At 38.8% G+C, this 20,997-nt stretch overlaps 1 protein-coding gene and 1 pseudogene across 1 annotated transcript in view; both read left to right on the top strand.

The window, feature by feature from the left end:
• The window catches only part of NRG1 (neuregulin 1), a 1,093,773-nt gene that overhangs the window by 369,718 nt on the left and 703,058 nt on the right, over positions 1 to 20,997 (top strand). The window lies entirely within an intron of this gene.
• LOC118009986 lies at positions 14,044 to 18,816 on the top strand (annotated as a pseudogene).

Raw genomic sequence — 20,997 nt, 5'->3', positions numbered from 1 at the left:
TTGGCTTCACTAGGGACATTTCTTACCCAGAACAAAATTAGGGATGCTTTTCTTCACAGTAAGAGAATATCCTTGCTTTTCCAAATGAAATTTGAATATGATAAATGAAATGAAACATGAGGGGAAAATTAGGAGCTATGATATTCTAAGATTTAAAAACAAGTGTAAGAATGCTCACTTTCAATTGTGCAAATGGCCAAATCTTTTGATGAGGCATAGTGATCAATCAGACACATACGTAACAATACATCACTTTGAAAAGTACTCCAATTAAACTTGTCAAGGAAACAGATTTCCACTAATGTTATATTGTGTTTGGATTTAGTATTCATATATTTTATCTATTCCTGTTTCATTCCAGTGGGACATTATGGAGGAATTGCTCAGAGGCCCTCAGCTTCAGCATATATTTTTGGAGTATGTGAGAGAAAATCCCAAAGCTGGTTACTAACAGGTTTTGAAAGTGGTATTCATCTTCAAACCTCATAGGGATAGCTATCAGAAAGGGAAAAAAAAGGCTTGTAATTTTCCAATAACAAGATTTATAGAATTACCAAAGTTTAGTGAAGAGCCGTTGCTTTCCAACCTTGCAAATTACTACCATTAGTTAACAAATTAATTAATGTTTCTTATCAAGAGGTGCTCAATGATGGTTCGAAAAACCACTAAAGGGGATGTGGAGAGAATTGAAGCTTAGAGTAAATGACCTATGAGGGACCTTCAAACTAAGATTTTTGTATTTTCAAGAATTACTTTCACTGTCATTTGATGTTCGAATCCAATCCCTTCTCTAGGGAACCAATTCAGATTAAAGGAATTTCAAAAATACCCAAGCAATCAATATCTAATTCATTTAAGTCCTGTTTCTTCCCAGGCCTGCTGGGTCTAAGCTTGGCGTTGCCTGCCATTTCTCTTACATTCAAGCACTTTGGGAAAGGAGCGATCTTTTTAGATCTATTTTCTCCCTGAACCTTGGAAGCTCTATCTATATGAGAAGAGGTGAATACTAAGCCTAGTGTATTAAAACCTTTTCTAAGAGAATCAATATAACTTTGGAAAGGTTCATTTATATTTAAAGGAGAAAAGAGACAAAAGTATAAATGGATATTACATATCATGTAGAGACTGAAGAATGTAAGAAAGAATTGAAAAGTTACTGCTTGTTCTTATATTCCCAGCATCTATTATTATTTGACTTGGAGGGATGTTCTAGATCTCTAATTGAATGTGTTTTCTCTTTTTCTACATAAAGACAAATTCTGAGATTTATTTTTTTGGTATTGGTTGCAATTATCTATTATCCCTGAAAATTCCTGTAGTGACCAATGATGACATAGATCATAGGTTGTAACTAGTTCAGGCTGTGTCAAAGAACCAGTAGGTTCATTAGAAAATATGGACATGAATCCTTGAGTTCTTTATCCTCATGTTCCAATCAATAAAATGCATCAGCTAAATTACTTTGTTCCACTATTTTAAGTGAATACATTGTGCTTTCATATTACTATTTTTTAATTTCAGTAGCTTGAATATCTGAATTTTTAATTTTGGTTTGTGTTAGAATGGTTGTACCCAGTGCCTCTGGGTACAAATAAGATATTAGCAATTTGGGAGCCAGTGAAACCCAGAATTATTATATAATTGACATTATGCCATTAACTTAAATTAACTTGTAGTATGTAAAACACCTCAATATTCTCACACATACCTGTGGTTTTCAAAATCAACGTAAGGTGAGCCAATGCTTGCTTGTGACAAATGCTTACTTGTGATAGACAATTGTGTATCACCTCTCTTCTCTTTGCTAAAGAAACCTCTCATTTCATCCTCAAAGATGTTATACTTGGCTCCTTTCAGCTTGGTAAAACAATCATATACTTTATAATTTCACTTTTCAGCCATCAAACACAATAAAATGAAACAGTTTGTGCTTTTATTGTACTTACTACTCTTAGGGGTCTCTCATTGATAGCTTAGTAAACCAATGGCCACTATCAAAGCTGGGGGAGGTCATTAGTTGAGAAAACTTGGCAGTAGAAGTTATTTCTGTAACCTATTTCCAAGTCAGTTGTGCCATTTTAATAGGTGAATTGTCTAGGGAATTCAGTTTAGAATGATATGCAAAGACAAGTTTGACATCACTGGTAATGGGTAGATGATGTATTAGAGGAAACTGAGATTTTTTCAAACTTACATATTCTCTTTTCTAAACATACCATTGGCCGGCTATGAGGTTACCTGACAAGTGAGGAGTAGATGCCATATGGAACCCCAGACTTCTGGCATGGACAGTAGGATATATCAGACTGGGAGCTGTCTGGCTTCAAAACCCACATGCCACCAGACTGAAGTTCATCATGGCAAAGCACAGAAGAAAAAAACAACAACAACAACAAAAAAACCAGCTGAAAGGCAGAGAAGTCTAATCAGCAGGGTAGAATGTGGTACACATTGTCTGGGAAAATGGACAACAGATGGCAGTAAGGATTCTAGAACATGGAAGTCTGGAAAGATACAAGAAGATGCCCTGATAGGCAGGGATGAAGTAGACATATTTGGAGATACAGGCAAATCAACATTACCAGAGAGGTTTATTATAAAGAAAGGACTCTAGAATAGGACTAAGATTCCATGGATAGACTCTAGTCTTAGCTGAGTGATTTTTAAGAGCAATGCTGGACCTCAGTACTTTTCATGATTAGATTTATAATATCAGACATAGTGCTAAGGACTTCAGAGATTATTTTATTCTTCTAAAACTATGAAGTGTATACTGATGGTCTTTTCATTCAGCAGATGAAGAAACTGAGCCACATGGAAGTTGTTACTTGCCTAGAGTCACACAAGATAATAAGTAAGAGAGTCAATATTCCTACCCAAGCAGTCTGACTTCAGAGCTCATAGGGATTAACGTGATACTCTGGCAGCTAGGTTATGAAAGCTTTGACTTCAACACATTTGAATAAAGGGTCCACAGCTGGGACAAAAAATGCATAAGACAAAAGCTCCATCATTAGGGTCAAAGTGCAGGATCAAACTGGGATGAGTGGTGGAGTGACTTGGGCTGAGCTTTTGGCCAAGAGCTTGTTACCGTCTTCCCTGGCCTCAGACAGAACTGCTTCTAAAGGATGGTGAACAGCTAGATACTCAGGAGAGGCAAGTGACTATTACTAGGAAGAGAAGGAGAAGAAGTAGAAAAATTTAAATGTCAAGAAAAATCAGGCCTAGCACATAGTAGGCACTTAATAAACGTATGTGAACAAATAAGTGAAACAGTGCTCCACATTTTCAGGGTGCTATCATTCTCAAAACTTTTTTGGTAAACGATAATGTTTATTGCAAGAAAAATCAACCTCTATGGGTTTTAAGGAAGATGTTATGGTCTGTATTCTGTCTGTCTATTCAGGAGTGGGAGGGAGATTTACTTATTACTCTATGCTCTTTTCTACTTTTATGCCTTTTTTTTTTATCATGTTCATTATTTCACCTTTAAAACATCATAATAGGAGAGAAAGAGTCTTTCCTTTTTGTAATTTAGCCTGAATTCTGTGATTTCGGCAACTTTCCTACATCTTACCATATAGGAATTTAGAGACCTAACCCACAAAGACTCAGTGAGCCTAGTCATCTTTCCTAGACCTGCTTTAGTAATCCAGCAAATGCATTAAGATTAGAGACATATTTACATTGTTCTTAAAACTATGTCAAAAAATACACAAGAATTTCTACTTCAAGGCACCTATATGAAGACCTTTAATAGCCCCAACTTAAGAAGAGATACCCCAGCATCCTAGGCTGGTCTGTAGCTTTGTCCCATTATTTGAAATTGTGCTTACATGTGTTTGAGATATTTTTCCTATTATCCATTATTATAGGTTCCCCACTGCAATTCATTGCCCAGTGCTTCTTAAGGGAGTTCCTTAATACATTTCAATCTTAGAAACCAATTCTGAACTGCATTTTCCTATTGAATGTATCTGGCACATTCTGAATCATGTGAGAATAGCCTATGTATATTACACTGAAGTAACATAGATGGGCTATCATTAGTAGAAGGAGGTTGAGTAAATGTTGATACTGAAGAAGATTCAAGAAATATTTGAACACAGTCACAGTCCATACCCAATTCTCAATGGTTGTTTTTATAGACCATGAAATCATAGCTAAAGTCAACTCTGGTTCTGCCCTAATGGAGAGGAACAGTGGCACAAATAATCCTAAACCATAGATAATTCAAATGCATTTCTACTTGGCTTTTGAATGCTTTTTATGATAATTTTCACAGCACATTGCCCTTCTAATTATGTTTTGTTTTGGGTAATATTGAAATTAACTTGTATTTAGTGATTATGTGCTATCTGATTGGATTAGAGAGGAGCCCCAGGAGTGTGTTAGAAAACCTGCTGTGTATGATCTTCAGTTCTTTACACAACGGCAGTCCCAACATAAAAGGCTTATAGAAGTGGAAATGCTCCGACTAGCAGGCAGATAGCTCCAGGATCTCAGGATCTGCATGAAATTTCTTCTTCTTCTTCGTCTTTTTTTTTTTTTTTTCCCTCCTTGGAGGCATGGAAAGTAACTCAAAAGAAAAAGAGAAATCTGGATACATTAGCACTAGGCTTTGGATAGTGAGGAGTACTTAGACCTGGGTAGCCTCAGACAGTGGTAGCAAAAGCAATCTGAGCAGTCAGGTGTGAAAGTAAGACAGTGGGTCAAAATGAAGTAGTGAGAAGAGAGGCCCTGATAAGTAGTTTCTGTAGATCCAAGCAAGGCACTTGCTTAAAGGCTTAGCATGCAAGCAGGCATCCACAATTCCATGAAAACCATAAGGCGGGGTGAAGAAGGAACAGGAACCAGCCAGATGTTCTGTGTAGTGGCTCAAAGGGGTAGTAACAAGGGGGTACTACCCACCCTTAGCAAGACCAGAGCCAAAGAGAAAACACCTAAAAAGTAAGTGGCCCCCTGCTTATTTGATCGAAGACAATGCCCAAAGCACCTGAGTGCCGTTTTTAAGACACTGGTCAGAGTTGTTAAAACAAAGCCTCAAACCCTCCCAGAAAAGATCACTGTGATGAAAATATTGGAGAAGAACGAAGTTGTTTGTTACAGCAGGCCTTGGGGCCACCACCTGGAGGCATCACTTTCAATTTAAATTCTTTCCAGTGCTGTGAACAAGACTGGATCTAATCCCTGGGTTCTTCAAAATCCCTTTTAAAACACTGGCCAAAGGAGGCCGTCCCCTCCCTTTTGTTGGTTTCCTCTAGTACTCCTAAGGATTTTCAATTTTTCCACCAATATTAGAATAGAAATAAAAGGGAATAAAATAAGAGGAAAAACTAGGTATGTGTGGCAAATATAAGATAACTCTGGTTTAGGTTTCCATGATGACAATGACGGATCATCACTGGCTGTCGGGAGTGCTGGGTTGAGAAGGGCTCAGCAGCTAAGAACGCCATAATTGATTTGGCAGATGTCTGCTCAAGTGAAGAAAGGGGAGTGTTGACAAATTGGCATCATCTCAGCCCCTCTTCACTTTTTTCCTGAAGAGCCAATATAAATTAAATATCACTTTATTTTTGTTTGCTTTATTACGTAATTATTGTTAGAACGTAAGCTCCACAAGAGCAGAAACCCTGACCAACTTGTTCCTTGGCATCTAGAACAGGACATGAAATGTGGTAGGTGGTCAATAAAGGATTTGCCTGACATCCCCCCCCCGCCCCATTTAATACAGCTCCTGTCTCTGAAATTGCAGATACCATTGTGCTGTACCAGCGGAAGTGATTTCCTGGGTTTGCTAAACCCAGAAGGAATCAGCATTTTAGTTTTTCTGTCTATGTAGCAACATCAAATTGGGCACTGGGTTTTCATTTGAGGGATACGCCTCTTCTTCGGCCAGCTGACATAAATGTGGTGATTGACACAATGAGAAAGGCTTTTCTGCCAACAGGGGAAAAGGCATTACCCACAATAGGCCCATCCATGCTGTAATTAATATCTTTGCCATCACTATATTAGAGTGGGTGACATGGGCTCATAGCACCTCCATTCCTCCTTCACTCACCCTATGTTTGAGCCATCTCTCCCCACTCTTCCTTTCTCAACCATGTTAGAGTCCTCCCTGGCACATCACCAGCGAGGCTGTTGCAGCCCTTTGTAATTCCTGTGTAGGAAGGATTTTCCACGTTGTCTGTTTACCCCATGTGGCATTCCTTCCATCTGTTTACTTTTGGTTTGTTTTCTGTGTAATTTAACTTTCTACAACACATGAAAGTACTGTTGAGTTTCTTCTTAAGCCTGTGATATTTCTTATGTGTAGGATAACCTCAGGAAACATTAAATTCTAAGAATTTAATACCAGTATTATATTGGGCTCATTTTTAAAGCAGTAAAAGCCTTTCTATTCATGTTGTTTCACTTTCCAGAGGAATTCAGAGCTTTTTATTGAAGTAAGGCTTTTCATAACCATGTTAAGGTGATTTGAGGGAGAAGTTAACTGACTGAGCATCAGCCAGTCCTGGAATGTTTGATGCCAATCATCTCAAAAGCGCTCCATCTGATGTACCTTCCACCTGAGCACATTTCACCAACAATTGCCTTTCCTCTCCTCTGCTATGATTGGTTCTAGACAGGAAGGATGGAAGCTCATTTTATAAGACACACGAATACCTAACCAGTACATGTGCATATCCTCATACACCCGTGAATCCATTTTGATTTTTCTCTCTCTCTCTTTTGCTCACCCCTTTACAAAGAGGAAAACCCAGTTTCCCTTTTTCTATCCCAAGATCCTCATTTCAGAAAAAGTCACTAAGGCATCCAAAAAACACCTTCTCGAGAATTGGGATGTCTCTCTCTTTTTTTTTTTTTTTTAAAGATTTTATTTATTTATTCATAAGAGACAGAGAGAGAGAGAGGCAGGCTCCCCACTGAGCAGGGAGCCTGATGTGAGACTCGATCCCAGGACTCTGGGATCATGACCTGAGCCGAAGGCAGACACTTAACCATCTGAGCCACTCAGGCACCCTGGGATGTCTTTCTTATTTCTGACAGTTTTTAAGATGTGTGTGTACGTGCATGTGTGTCTTTGAAGCAGGGTAGTGGTAATAGTGTGTTTGACAAGGATCAGTCAGGCAAAACACTCTTAGCGTTATTCATATTTTATTGTTGTAAAACTGAGGCATGGGTAGGCAAACTGATATTGTCTATATTGAGTGAGTCTTTGATGCACTGATTTGTTTACTGTAATTAAGCATACATAAAGTAACAAGTACAAACACATGACAAATACATAATGAAGCATACATAAAATAATTGACAAAGAGATATACAGCAGTTTCATTTGGGGGCCAATACTGGTATACTATGAGTGGCTGTCAAGCTTATCTTTAAACTTTCATCATATTGCTGGCCTGGCTGTAAAAAAAGAAATGATGGTCTGACCTATTTGCTAGTGAAAGAATTCATTCATCCTCCATAATGGTTCTGAAAACATGAACTTCTCAGTAAATTCAGATACAGCTAATGACCATTTTCAGGATATGATGGAGAAGGGCTCATTGTAGCTCTTTGGTTTTCCAAATACCAGTTACTTAAATGTTTCCAGGTCTTCCTTCTCCTCAACTCCATTTCCTCATACCCTGTAGACACGGCTACCCTTTTCTTATCTCCTAATAATGTTGATCTATTTAGGAAACAAAACAGAGAATCATAGAGAAAGGGAGAGAAAAATAAAACAAGATGAAACCAGAGAGGGAGACAAACTATAAGAGACTCCTAATCATAGGAAACAAACTGAGGGTTGCTGGAGAGGAAGATGGGGTGGCTGGGTGATGAACATTAAGGAGGGCACGTGATGTAATGAGCACTGGGTGTTATATAAGACTGATGAATCACTGAACTTTACCTCTGAAACTAATAATATGCTATATATTAATTAATTGAATTTAAATAAAAATAAAAAAATCAAATAATAACAACAAAAGTAATGTCGATTTCCTGGCTGTCATGTCAAAGTTAAGGGCATGTGGGAGAATGAGTTTGGGCGGGTGGCCTGAACAAGATAATGATGCTTAAGGAAAGTTCTCAGTTTCTACAATTGATGGCAAGATCAGGTCTGAGCATGTCATGTGAGCTTCTAGCAGCAGTTCAACTCTCAATTTATTTGCTTTGTTTCAGACCACTCACCTGACTTGTTATTTCCCGTTGCTTGAGGGCTCTTGACCTGTGGATCTGCCGTCCTGCCTGGCCACTCCATGTGAATGGAGGGTCTAGTAATTCCACCCATTGTTCTTCTCAAATGCAGGGAACATAGATGTGAACCACTTGAAGCCTTAGGGTTCATTCCAGGCTGTAGCATCCTCTTGAGCCTTAATCTAATGTTAATATCAAAATGCCATGAAGACAGTTTAGGAAATCTTTAGGCTAATCATTTATATATTTTTCCTTATCTCTAAACTCCCTTGGCATTGTCCAAAGTGTAAGCTCTTTTTGGTTAGCAAACTTCGGTTTTCATCTCCTTTAGGTCTGCCGCCCCACTCTCACTCTCCACTGCTGACTTAACTCTGTGCCTGTTGGGTTGTTAACAAATCCTCCATATTCTCAACATTTTCTCCCTGCATTTGAAACCTAAGTCTTCTTTAAGGGCACTGGTTCCCTGCAGCCCAGTTTCCTTTCCCTTAGCACACATACATGTTCATGACTGGAGGATGGGGGTCATTAGCCTGGCAGCTTCCTCCTTTCCCATTAGAATTTTCAGATATTTGCCAAAGAATGCTCATGTTCTCCCCCAAATTGTTCTCTTTGGTGGATCTTGCCATTGGGCTACATGTAAATTTATCCCTCTTCATAACTCACATTTATGGCCCGGAAAATGTCCTTAATGGGAGGCCATAAGTGAATTAGGCAATAGGTCTATGGTCTTACCTGGAGATGCTTTTGTGTGGTTTCCTCATTTGCTTGGGATGACCCATTAAACAACCTAACTTTATAGTTCCTTGACCTCAGCTCTTTCAGGGACCTTTGTCTCCGTATGTCCATAGGAATCTATTTTCTCAGCCGCATCTCTTATGCTCTCTCAACAAGAACCTCACATATCCCATCTTTCCTCTCGAGTCTACCTGCTTTTTGACCCCTTTTGTACTCCCAGTCTTGAGTCTTTTATTCTCTCCCTGTTTCCAAGCCCCTTTCAACTTCATCTTCAAGACCTCATGGTCACTCACTTGAATCTCTCCTTCACCAGCTCCCTTGACCTTTCAGCTCATTCTCTTTACAAACCACCCCCCCACCCCGAGTCCTGGGTCAGTTCTCTTATCGACCTTTGCTGCTCCTAGAGCCGGTCAGAACTGGTGTAATGAAGGACAGCACCAGAATAAATTATTTATCTTGATAGCATGCACTTTACATAGCATCCTGGTGCTGTTTGATAGGGCCTGGAAGTCCATGCAGACCATATAGCTCACATGGTACCTCAGAGCCCAAACTACCAGCACTGAGAATGACTGAGTCCCCTAACTGGGAAAGGGTGATAAATTAAGCTGTTTAAAAAATTTCTGTTTACATGTGCACATACATAATAGATAATTTTATAGGGATGAGCAAATATGATTATGTCTTATGTACAAATTGGTGGGGAGAGATTTAGCAGAATTTCTAGTTTTTTTTTTTTCCTTTTTGGTTTAGTTTTCACTTTTCTTCTTCTCATTCCCTACATCAATATTAGCCTCACCTCATAAACATACACCCAGAAAAATTATGTCAATAGCCTAGAATATGTCTGGGTTTTTTTCCCAAAACTCATGTACTTAAAGAGGCATACAAATTCATACATATGTATACATACTCATTTGTATATACATACATACGTGATTTATATATACACACATATGCATTCATACATATATACATACACACTATAGATATATAGGCTTTTTTTGTCATTGTTTTAAAAGGTGAGATCATAATATACACATTTTTAGATCAGAAACTAGCTTTTTTACCTCCCACGTCTAGTGCTCTTTCAATCATACTATACTGAGTCCCATAAATTAGTATAAGAGGCTAGTCTGACAATACTTACAACTTAATGTGAGAATATGCTACAACATAAATTTTCAGGCCTGAGATAGGGAGAAAATAGAGAAGAGCAAGAATTCAGCAAAGTTCCTGTTAATGGTTCGATGGCTGTGTGGATAGACCAAACTGTTTTTATTGAGCCAAATTTATCAACCAGTGGAGACTCATTAAGACTCCAGAATTTGAAGGGGCGTCAATAAAAGAGAGAAATTTGTGTTGAAGAACTATGTAAGATATCTTATGAGAGGAATTCTCTCCTCATTTTAATAGAGCTCGTTTCACAGAGAAAGCCATCGGTAGACTGTGGTTGAAGATCCTCCCTGGGCTCTAAAGCACATCTGGAAAGGCTCAGCTTTCAGATTGGAGCTCCTTGTGCAGTGCTGGAAATATTTGTCTTGAGTGTTAGAAAGCTGTTTCCCAAGATGATAAAACTCGTGGCAAAATATGAGAGCCTTCATGTTTTTAGAAAAAAACCCCACACTTTTACATCACAAGTGTTAATGGGGCATATATGGATCTATTTGTCAAGAGTTGTCCTCTGCCAGGTTTTTGTGCACTTGGTGAATGTCCATTGTCCCCAAAGTATCCTGAGTACTAGTCCATTCAGTCACCAGATAATTTAGGGGCATGCCAACTTTATGCTGGGTACTGGGCCTCCCGTATCCAAGTGGGAAAGGTACTACCGAATATCCTGTGTGCTGGTCCGTCCAGATAACTCAGTGTGGACTTTTTGACCTTCACTGACAAAATAGCAAGGAATGAACAAATGTTCCTTCAAGCCAGCTAATTCTTTGGTTATTATGAAGCTGACTGGATCTTTTGCATGCATTCCAAAGACTCCAAAGAGAGTCCTTGAAGGTGTAATTCCACCAGAAGAGGTTTGCTTCATACCCCTCGAGACACCCCACAGAAGGAGCTCTTCAGCTCTGTCATTATGCGATGTGCTTTCACATTATAGAGCATCCGACAGTTGAATAGAAAATTGCTTTTGGTGCTGGGTTTTCTGTGACAGTTCAGAAACAGTACTAGGTTTCAGACCTTTATTGTGTATATCAACTTTTCCTTTAAGTGTTCTGCATCTTTATGCATATAATGGGATTTTTTTTTCTCATACCTACCATGTATCAGATTGTCTCCTGGGCACTACACAGGCATTTTTCTGCTACAATCACCTTGCCAACTGTGTTATTTTCCTCACTTCAGAAAGGAGGTTCACAGAGTTGAGGTAGTCCCGACAACGCCACAGAACTGTAAGAGGCAGAACAAGAATGAAACTCAGATCTCTGTGTCTCCAAATTCGGGGTTGAGACCCCTGGCTGTACAGCCCCCCACAGCTCTGGATCAAAGAGAATCAGGAGGTGGGGACTAAGTTGGGGCAGGAGTGTATTCTGCTGGGTCAGTTTTTAAAGGAGAGCCTCATTTTCTAAAGCTTAATACTAAATGTTCACAGGATGTATTTAATGTTAGTGCAAATATATCTCCCAGAGCTGGGATTTTCAGTGACTGCCATTCCCACACAAGTACTGCGAGGAACAGTGGGAAGGGAGAACAGGTTGACTTTTCAGGGAATGAGGCAGCTTGGAAAAAAAAAGAAAGTGAAACTATAATCCCCAGTCCTGACAGAAAATATCTCTAGGGTAATTATGGCTGATTCAATGCTTATTTCTCTGGGTAATCATATAACCTAGCTTTCAGTGAGTGTAAATTTCTCTGCATCTCTTTAGTTAACTATTTCTACATATAGGTGGACTGTCCAGATAAAGTGGCCTAAATTCATGCTAGATGAGAAAAAGTCTCTCATGAGACGGTGTGCCACAATATAAATATACTCGTTCACATTTAAATTTAACCATTCTGTAGCTCTTATATTTGTTTAATACTCGTTTTGCACAAAGTCTCCTTTGCAATAAATTTCTGGATGATTGGTGTTATCATGTCAGTATTTATTCAAGAAAGGAGAACAACCTCAAGACTAAGTGACTCTTGAGAGCTTACCTATTGACTCTGTGACAGAGCTGGGGATTAAATGACTCTGAGGTGACACACTGTATGTGCTGTTTCTCATAATTTCTCATGTGTTACAGCTCTACACTCATTAGCTGAGCATGTCAGCATTAGCTGAGGAATGTATCCTGATCGATGTCTGCCCATTCCCTGGATAATTACCACTGTTTGGTAAAAGATTAGGAGCTCTGAGTTCACCTCCCTGGTAATGAAATCAACTGTTTGGTTAATGTTAACATTACACAGTTAATGCCGGAATAATTCCTCAGCCCCCCACTCTCTACCCTTAATCTAGCCTGGGTCTCCCTTCATCTTTGTAGGTTTCTGAGCTATTTTGTATTAACCAGGTGTCTGGATGAACTAATTTCATTTAGTAACCATGTGCTCTGACAAGAGTCCAATGACTTAGAGGCCCAAGAACTGGGCACTCAATAGCATTATCCTCTCTTGACATGCCAAATGTGGATGTTAGTGGGAGATGAAATTAGTTTATTATATACTTTAGAAAGAAATATAAAAGTATTGAGAAATTTTCCAATGTATCCAGCAGCAAACTTTTGTTTTCCAACTTTAATTTTACTATAAAGGTAAAAAAAAATTATTAATCATTACTCCATCTCAACTGTTCTTACTTTGTGGGAAATGGGAGATCAGTGGGCAAGGATCTGGCATGGGTGTGTGTGTTTGCCTGTGGGTGTGCGTGTTACTTATGGCTGTTAATTATCTAAGAAAGGCAAATAAATGCTCAAGTGAAGGGAAACAGACAGTGGTTCACAGTGATCATGAAGCTGTGTTTGTATTGCTGCCAACTCTTGGGGAAAATTTCATATCTGTTGCTACAGAAAAAATACTGGAAAACATCAGTGAAAACCTACAAATGGAATCCTGAAAACTGTAAAGATTTATGTCTCTTGGTAATTCAAAATAGGGACAAATATTATTTATGAAGACTAAATGTTTGTGTTTCTATGCTACAATATTTGGTAGTAATAATTATTCCCATATAGAGTTTATATTAATCCTGACCATGCTAATTCAGAGTATGAGCTGTTATTTATCTTTGTCTGTTTATGAAGCCAGTTTGTTAGGCAAATGATCAATGTAATTTGCTTACTGTCATTCAGAAAACCAGCAGTCTTCAAACATTTTAGAAGCATCTGTATATAAGTGGTAGTTTAATTTTATATAAAATATTCTTTACTTGGACATTACTATGCTAACTTCACATCCAATATGTTTATACTGAAATCTTCAATTTCTAGGATAAACCAGTGTCTCCTGCTGACTCTGGTTTTTGTTGATATAACTATTCCCCCCATCTTGGAACCTCAAAATCTTCCTTAATGAATTACTCCTCTTCCTTAAAGACTCCTTTCATGTTATGCATATTTATTCTGTCAGAACATCCAGAAATACTGTCTTTCTAGTATGTTTTACAACTATCTTTTTAGCTTCATTTCTAGCGCCTTCATCTCAGACCTCTACTAATCTACTGGATTTATTTTTCATCTCCCCGCCTACCATTTTTCTTCCTCCAGTCTATCCTATGCATCAGAGTTCCTCTATCTTTTGGCATCTGCAAAACACTTAATAGATATACGGGGTACAAACAAATGAATTATAGGTAAAATTTTAAAATATTCTCATAATTTTAAAAATAATAGTAAATCATTTACTGGGTGTTATACGCAATGAATCATGGAACACTACATCAAAAACTAATGATGTAATGTATGGTGATTAACATAACATAATAAAAAAATAAAAGTGGTAATAGCAATTACGAAGAATTAGTTCATTATAATAATTATAGCAATGATAATAATGAAAAAAATTATATCATGAGAGGAGAAGAGTATTTTTACTCTTACACGAGGATATAGATACCTAGCTCTCACAGAGTTTGAAGAGTAGATTCCATATAGAGTCTATTTCTTCATTTATTCTTTATTTCTACCAATTCAGAAAGACCTAACTTAAAAGCCATTGTGGGAATGAGAGGGAAGGAGAGAAAGTGGTACCCACGGATTGCAGTCCCTACAGCCAAGCAGGGCTACAGTGCTTACATGGCCCAGCCCACTCAAGGATATGCACAGACCACCCAGGCATACGGGCAGCAAAGTTATGAAACCTACGGACTATCGTATTGGCAGAAGACTGCCAATGCAACTTCTTATAGAAGCCTCCCATTGGTTATACTACTCCAACTACCCTCCAGGCATACAGTCAGCCTGTCTAGGGGTACAGCACTCATGCTTAAGATACCACCACTGCTATGGTCACTACCACCAGGCTTCTGTACAGCTCAGTCTGCATATGGCACTCAGCCTGCTTACCCTACCTATGGGCAGCACCTGGCAGCTACTACACCTGCATGACCACAGGATGGTAACAAACCTGCTGAGACTAGTCAATCTCAATCTAACACAGGGAGTTACAACTAGCCCAGCCTAGGATAGGGACAGAGTAACTACAGTTATCCCCAGATACCTGGGAGCTTCCCCATGCGGCCAGTCATGGCACCACCATCTTATCCTCCTACTAGCTATTCTTCTACACAGCTGACTAGTTATGACCAGAACAGTTACTCTCAGCAGAACACGCATGGGCAGGTAAGTGGCTACGGACAGCAGAGTAGCTATGGTCAATAAAGCAGCTGTGGGCAGCGGCCACCCACTAATTACTCATCCCTGGCAAACTGGATCTTACAGAGCAGCGGCTACGGATCTTACAGGACAGCAGCGTTCATTCTGACAGGACCACCCCAGTAGCATGGGTGTTTATGGGCAGGAGTCTGGAGGATTTTCTGGACCAGAAGAGAACTGGAGCATGAGTGGCCCTGACAACTAGGGCAGGGGAAGTAGGGGGTTGATTGTGGGGCATGAGCAGAATTGGGTGGGAAGGAGGATGGGGTGGAATGGGTGCTGGAGAGCAAGATGGCTTCAATAAGCCTGATGGATTCATGGATGAAGGACGGGTTCTTGATGTAGGCCCATCTGTAGATCCAGATAAAAACTCTGACAACAGTAAATTTATGTGCAAGTCTTAAATGGCAGTGTGACTCTAGATGATCTGGCAGACTTTAAGCAGTATGGAGTTGTTAAGGTGAACAAGAGAATCAGACAACCCATGATCCATATCTACTTGGACGAGGAAACAGGAAAGACCAGAGGCTATGCTACAGCATTCTGCAAAGACCCACAAACAGCTAAGGCTATCTTGGACTGGTTTGATGGGAATGATTTTCAAGGGAGCAAACTTCAGGTTTCTCTTGCTTGGAAGAAGCCTCCAATGAACAGGATTGGGGAGGTATGACTCCCCATGAGGGTAAAGGGATGCCACAACCACTTCATGGAGGTCCTGGGGGCCCAGGAGGTTGCATGGGAGGCTGTGGAGGTGACAGAGATGGCTTCACCCCAAGAAAGCCCTGGGGTTCCTGAAGGAACCCATCTGGAGAAAGATACAGCCCCAATCCAGGGTGTGGAAACCAGGACTTCACCTGGAGAATAGAATGCAACCAGTGTAAGGCTTGAAAGCCTGAAGGCTTCCTTCCACCACCCTTTCTACCCCTGGGCAGTGATCTTGGCAGAGGCAGCCCTGGTGGCCTGCAGGGAAGAAGAGGTGTCCTCATGGACCACGGTGGTCCCAGTGGAATGTTCAGAAGTGGTCATGGCGGAGACAGAGGTGGATTCCATGGTGGCCGGGGCATGGACCCAGGTGTCTTTGGTGGAGGAAGACAAGGTGGCCCTGATGGGCCCCCTGAACCTTCAATGGAACAGATGGGAGGAAGAAGAGATGGGAGTAGAAGACCTGGAAAAATGGATAAAGGAGGGTGCTATCAGGGACACAGAGATGGACCCTAGCAGACACAGAGGCCCTGTGGAGCTGTGTTGACTACTAGATTTATTTTTTAAGCCAGAAAATGTTTTAAATTTATAATTCCATATTTATAATGTTGGCCACAATATTATGATTATTCCTTGCCTCTATGTTTTCACCATTTGTGATGAAACATTAAAACAAGTTAAACAGTATTAAAAAAAAAAAAAGCCATTGTGAAGAGCAGCAAATATTGGGTGGTCTTTGGATTAGTTCTGGTTTTTCTGATCATGAGAGGATTCAAGAATTATGGAGAGTTTTCACTGTAGACATCCAGTGCCCTATCAGGAACTAATTAGGTTGAGGACACACCCTTCTCAAAAGTAGCTGGAATGTTGAATTCATCGACACAGAAGATAATTGACCAATGGATTTCTAATGAATTTTTGGTTGGATTTGTTTGTGGTAATTATTTCTTCATATTCATTTTTGGCATTCAGATGTGTTTAATATGTCCAGTAACAACACTGATTTCTTTCTTGAATGTGTTTGGAATATCTTTAAATAGTAAGAAAGAAACTCTTGTCAACTAATCTGTTTATGTCAAAATTCAGTCTTTTTAAGGACTTTTCTTCTCTCTTCCTAAATGTTAAAAATTATATGTTCTCTCCGAAGTAATAGATTCAGGATCCTCCAGATATAGAATATACCACTTAGATAAGCCATTGGAAATTAAAGAAATCTTTTTTACTTTTTTCACTTATTGTTTCATTTGAAGATCTTTACTCTTGACAGCTAGAGCTCTTGAGTATGAAGAAACAGAATCTTCTTTTCTCAACCCATTTTCTTGCACAGCATGCTGGAAATTCTTGGCTATGATCTGATCATATTTGTAGCTTTTCCTATTCCTTCAAACTTCAGTCAAGTTCAGGAGGCACACTTACATTGACAACTGTGAATAAAGCAGGGTTGGATTGCCCTGAGGTGCAATTTCTGTCATTCATGTGACGGTATCTTTGTTATACATATTGATGGTACTCAGTCAATAACAATCCTAACGCACTATTTACACCAAAGTTTACAAAATGATTAACAAACAAGAAATCTCTTCCCCTCTGGCATAGTTTTTAGTGATAAATAATTGTCAATCATGTCTCCTTTTACACATGTGATCTACTTTATACTGTGAATGTCTCTGATTTTGTACAACTTTGAAGAAAAATATCTGCTAATAAAAACAACAATAAATAGTAAATGTTCTTTCACATTGTATTCCACTGACTTATGCATATTGTAACAGTTTCATAAATGATTTTGTGATTGGTTTATTCTGCTTTACTCCATAATGTGACTAATTGTCACTGGATTTATTTGCAACTTTGACTGATACCTCTTTTGTTTTGGTTTCTTCTCTGCTTTTGGTAGGGAGACTCAGCAATATCTTAAAAGCTTTTGCTTTTCACTTGTTTTGGAAAAACTTGACAGATATACTTGAACTCTGCCTTGAAAATTATAAGAAAGCCTCAGTGACTTCATACCACTATTTGACAATTTTTGGCAACAGGCAACACACTGAGACCCAGGGATGAAGGACAGCTAGTCCACAAAGTCCAATCTTGAGATTTTTATCATTCTACTTCCTGCTTCTAATTTTCCTTTTGTGCTGCTTATGAAAATAATGCATTGTAGAGAACTTTGTTCTGCACACAGATTCACAATGTGCTTTCTCTCTGTAAACTTCTTCACTATTTACTTTGACAAGTTTATGTCATGGTATATCATTTATAATACCGCTTTCATATTTTACTACTTTTGTATGTCCAGTGGATTAATTTTAAACCATTGGTTCATTTTGTGTATTGGCACTATTAAACACAATAAAGCAGTTATAAGAAAAAGTACACAGTCATCAAATATAGACACTACTGAGCAAATTTTGTGAAAATGAGTCAGCTGAAATGAATAGCACCTTGTTTGCCAGATGTTACCTAAGACAATTAATCTACAGATTCCATGTATGTGAGTTATTTTAAATATAAGAGCTATTAAGAATCATCACACATTTTTATGAGAATCATAACTCACCTTACATAACTCTGTGTTAGACTACTGGCAACAACTAGTTTTTCCACAAGTCTCACATTTAAAAATGGTGCCTTGTCCCGTGGCTTATATTATTTTATCAAGTTACCATCCTTAAACCCAAAAAATACCCTAAAAACTAAAAACTAGAAAAAAACTTTCAGTGGCTCTGATGGCCTCTGTGATAAAATCAGAACTCCTTAGCCTGACATTCCCAAGGTCTCCCCAAAGGGGCTCCATTTTACCTGCTCAGATTTATGTCGTATACCTGCAGATTCGCCCATGTCTCACACTCAGGATGTCTGCTGAAAGCTGGTTAACTTTCTGATTGTTTAAGGCAGTTGTTCAAAATCTCTCTGTTCTTTCCTTGTCCTGTGTGCCAGAACTTGTTTGCACAAATGGACCAGAAATCTTGGCTTTATTCTCTACTGGACAGCTCAAGTTCTTATGTGTGAATGGAAGGTGCGGAGGAATAGAGGCACATTTAAAACATGTTTTCAAACCATGTCTCCATTATGTTCTGTGAACCATTCTTTCCAACCAGTTTTTACTCACTGCTTCCCCAAGTATACCATTTGCTTTCTTGTTTCAACTTATATTTATATCACTCTAATCATCAGAAGAACTTTCTCTGTCTTGTCTACCTTGCAAATTTTTTGACTCCTAATGCTTTTCTCACCTCCTCTAATAAAATCTCATTTACCTACCTTGTCTGAACTGCCTTTTTCCCTCTATAATTTCTATTGAAATTACTTTCATCACAATTCTTTAGTTAGTAGGTTGCTTTGAGTCAGTGGGTTGCTCTGGAAAATATACTTAAGTTGTGTACAAGTTTTCAATTTCAATGATTGTCCATTGCCCCAGACTGGATTATAGGTGCCTTGAGGGAAGATATTGACTTATACACCTATGCATCTGCTCTAGGGCTTTGGCACACTGTGTGATTAGCAAATGTTGTGTTTGAGTAAACCTGCTTCCCAAGATTTTCCCCCACACATAAACTAGAGGCAAGAATTTAAGGAAAACATATATCTAAGTAAAGAATTCTATCTAAAACTCTTCATTCATTCTTTGTAACTTCCTCATCATCTGGTTTGAATCAGGGGCATTTTAATTTATCTATTTACTTAACAAATGCTAATATAGTATACACTGTATCACTTTTCTATGCACTTTACAGATGTTATACCATTTAATTTTCTAGGCAGCCCCCTGCAGTAGATACTATTATCCCTATTTTACTTAGGAGGAAACTGATTTACTGAGAAGTAACTTGGCTAAGGTCACAGCATTAGTCAGTAATGGAGTCCAGATTCAAACCTGCGTTTTTAACCACTCTGCTCTCGGAATTTAGGCAATAGCTTTCTCTAAAAAATAGGCTTCCCTTTTTGTTTATGGTATTCCTATAGGCTGGATATTAAATCATTTAAAGAAAATAACTCTCTGCATTTTAGTGAAAAGAAATTTCACATTTTCAATTGACATTGCATCAGAGATTAGTGGACATAGAATATAGGAATTCAAAGCCTAACAAATGGTCTAATCCAAGTCCTAGGAGACTTTCTGTCCTAATGACCTTTCTGCCATGGGGTCATTATCCTGATAATATGCTATGGTCCCCAGTGTCTGGTTTTCTTGTTTGTTTGTTTGTTTTGAGAGAGAGAGAGAACATGTGCAAAAGCAAGCCTGAGTTTGGGGAGGGGCAGAGGGAAAGAAAGAGAGTATCTTAAGCAGGCTCAACCACCCAGGCGCCCCCACCCCAGTGTCCTGTTTAAAAGTGCAATATCTTTTTGAAGCAATCAACTTATAAGGGGGTACACATCACAGACAGTGGCCTCCTAGAGTAGAAGGCACCCCTAGCTGCTGTCCCACAGGAGCCATTCCTGCTTAGCCATCTTCCTTAGCCTTTCTCATTGGGCACATATTATTTGGTGCCTTTCGATCTGTGCATAAATTGGAATGAATAATGAACGAAGCAGTTCTGCCTCTTACTAAATTAAACACTGGAAATTGTTTACAAGTTCTTTTGGCTCAGTCACTCCTCGACTCTCACTGAAGAATTTTTCTGGGATTCTCTTTTAGTCTCTGGTGGAAGGTACACTCTAACTCATTACCCTTTGGGTTCAGGCCGCCATTCCCATTGCCTCAAAATCTATTTTTCCTCTTTCTTTCTTCCCTTTTTGAAGTCTAGAGTTCTTTGAATTTTTAAACTTAGGCTTTTTTTTTTTCTTTTAAAAAGTATAGTTCCCTTTATGAATATGGCTCTTAATTGCTAAGCCTTCCTTTCTTTTTTAAAGATTTGTTTATCTGAGAAAGAGAGAGAGCGAGCGAGCGAGCATGAGCAGGCGGGGCAAAGGGAGAGGGAGAGAGAATCTCAGCAGACTCCATGCTGAGCATGGAGCCCATCCATCTCATGACCCTGAGATCACAATCTGAGCCAAAACCAAGAGTTGACGCTTAACCGACTGCACCATCTAGGCACCTCAGTTGTTAAAACTTCCTAATAACTAAAGGAAAATTGCTGTTTGGTTTAGAAAATACTTTAATCCAGGAACATCCACTGGCTGTGTTTACACAACTGAAGTGTAGAATTGAGTATTGTTTGCAGTATTAGAATAGGGTAAAAATAAAATGTGACTAATTTTATTACCAGTAATGTCCCTAGTTTTTTCTAAAGTTATCATTAAGGTTTAGGTTCAGATTAGATAATTACTTCCAATCAGTCTCCTTTAGAAGCTGGAAGCCAATGAATCTCCATGTTTTCTCTATGATATTTTATAAATTTGGCATAATTAGTAATGTATTGATATTGACTTCCTGTTTACTTTAAAATGTATTTCACAAGGATTTACTTCATTCTAGATGAAAGAAAAAGAACTGGTGGATAGTCCTCTACAAAAAGTTAACATATAGAAATTTCCTTGTAATGGAGTGTGAGACAATGTTCTATGTAAGTAGCAATCTAGGAATAAATATGCATATGTATTAGAAAAAGTTTCTTATACTTACTAACTGCCC

The sequence above is a fragment of the Mirounga leonina genome, unplaced genomic scaffold, assembly GCF_011800145.1.
Source record: "Mirounga leonina isolate KUSES-001 unplaced genomic scaffold, KU_Mleo_1.0 Mir_128, whole genome shotgun sequence".
In the NCBI taxonomy this organism is placed as follows: domain Eukaryota; kingdom Metazoa; phylum Chordata; class Mammalia; order Carnivora; family Phocidae; genus Mirounga; species Mirounga leonina.
Note: the sequence above shows the minus strand (reverse complement) of the source record. Positions and strands in the feature narration are given on the sequence as shown.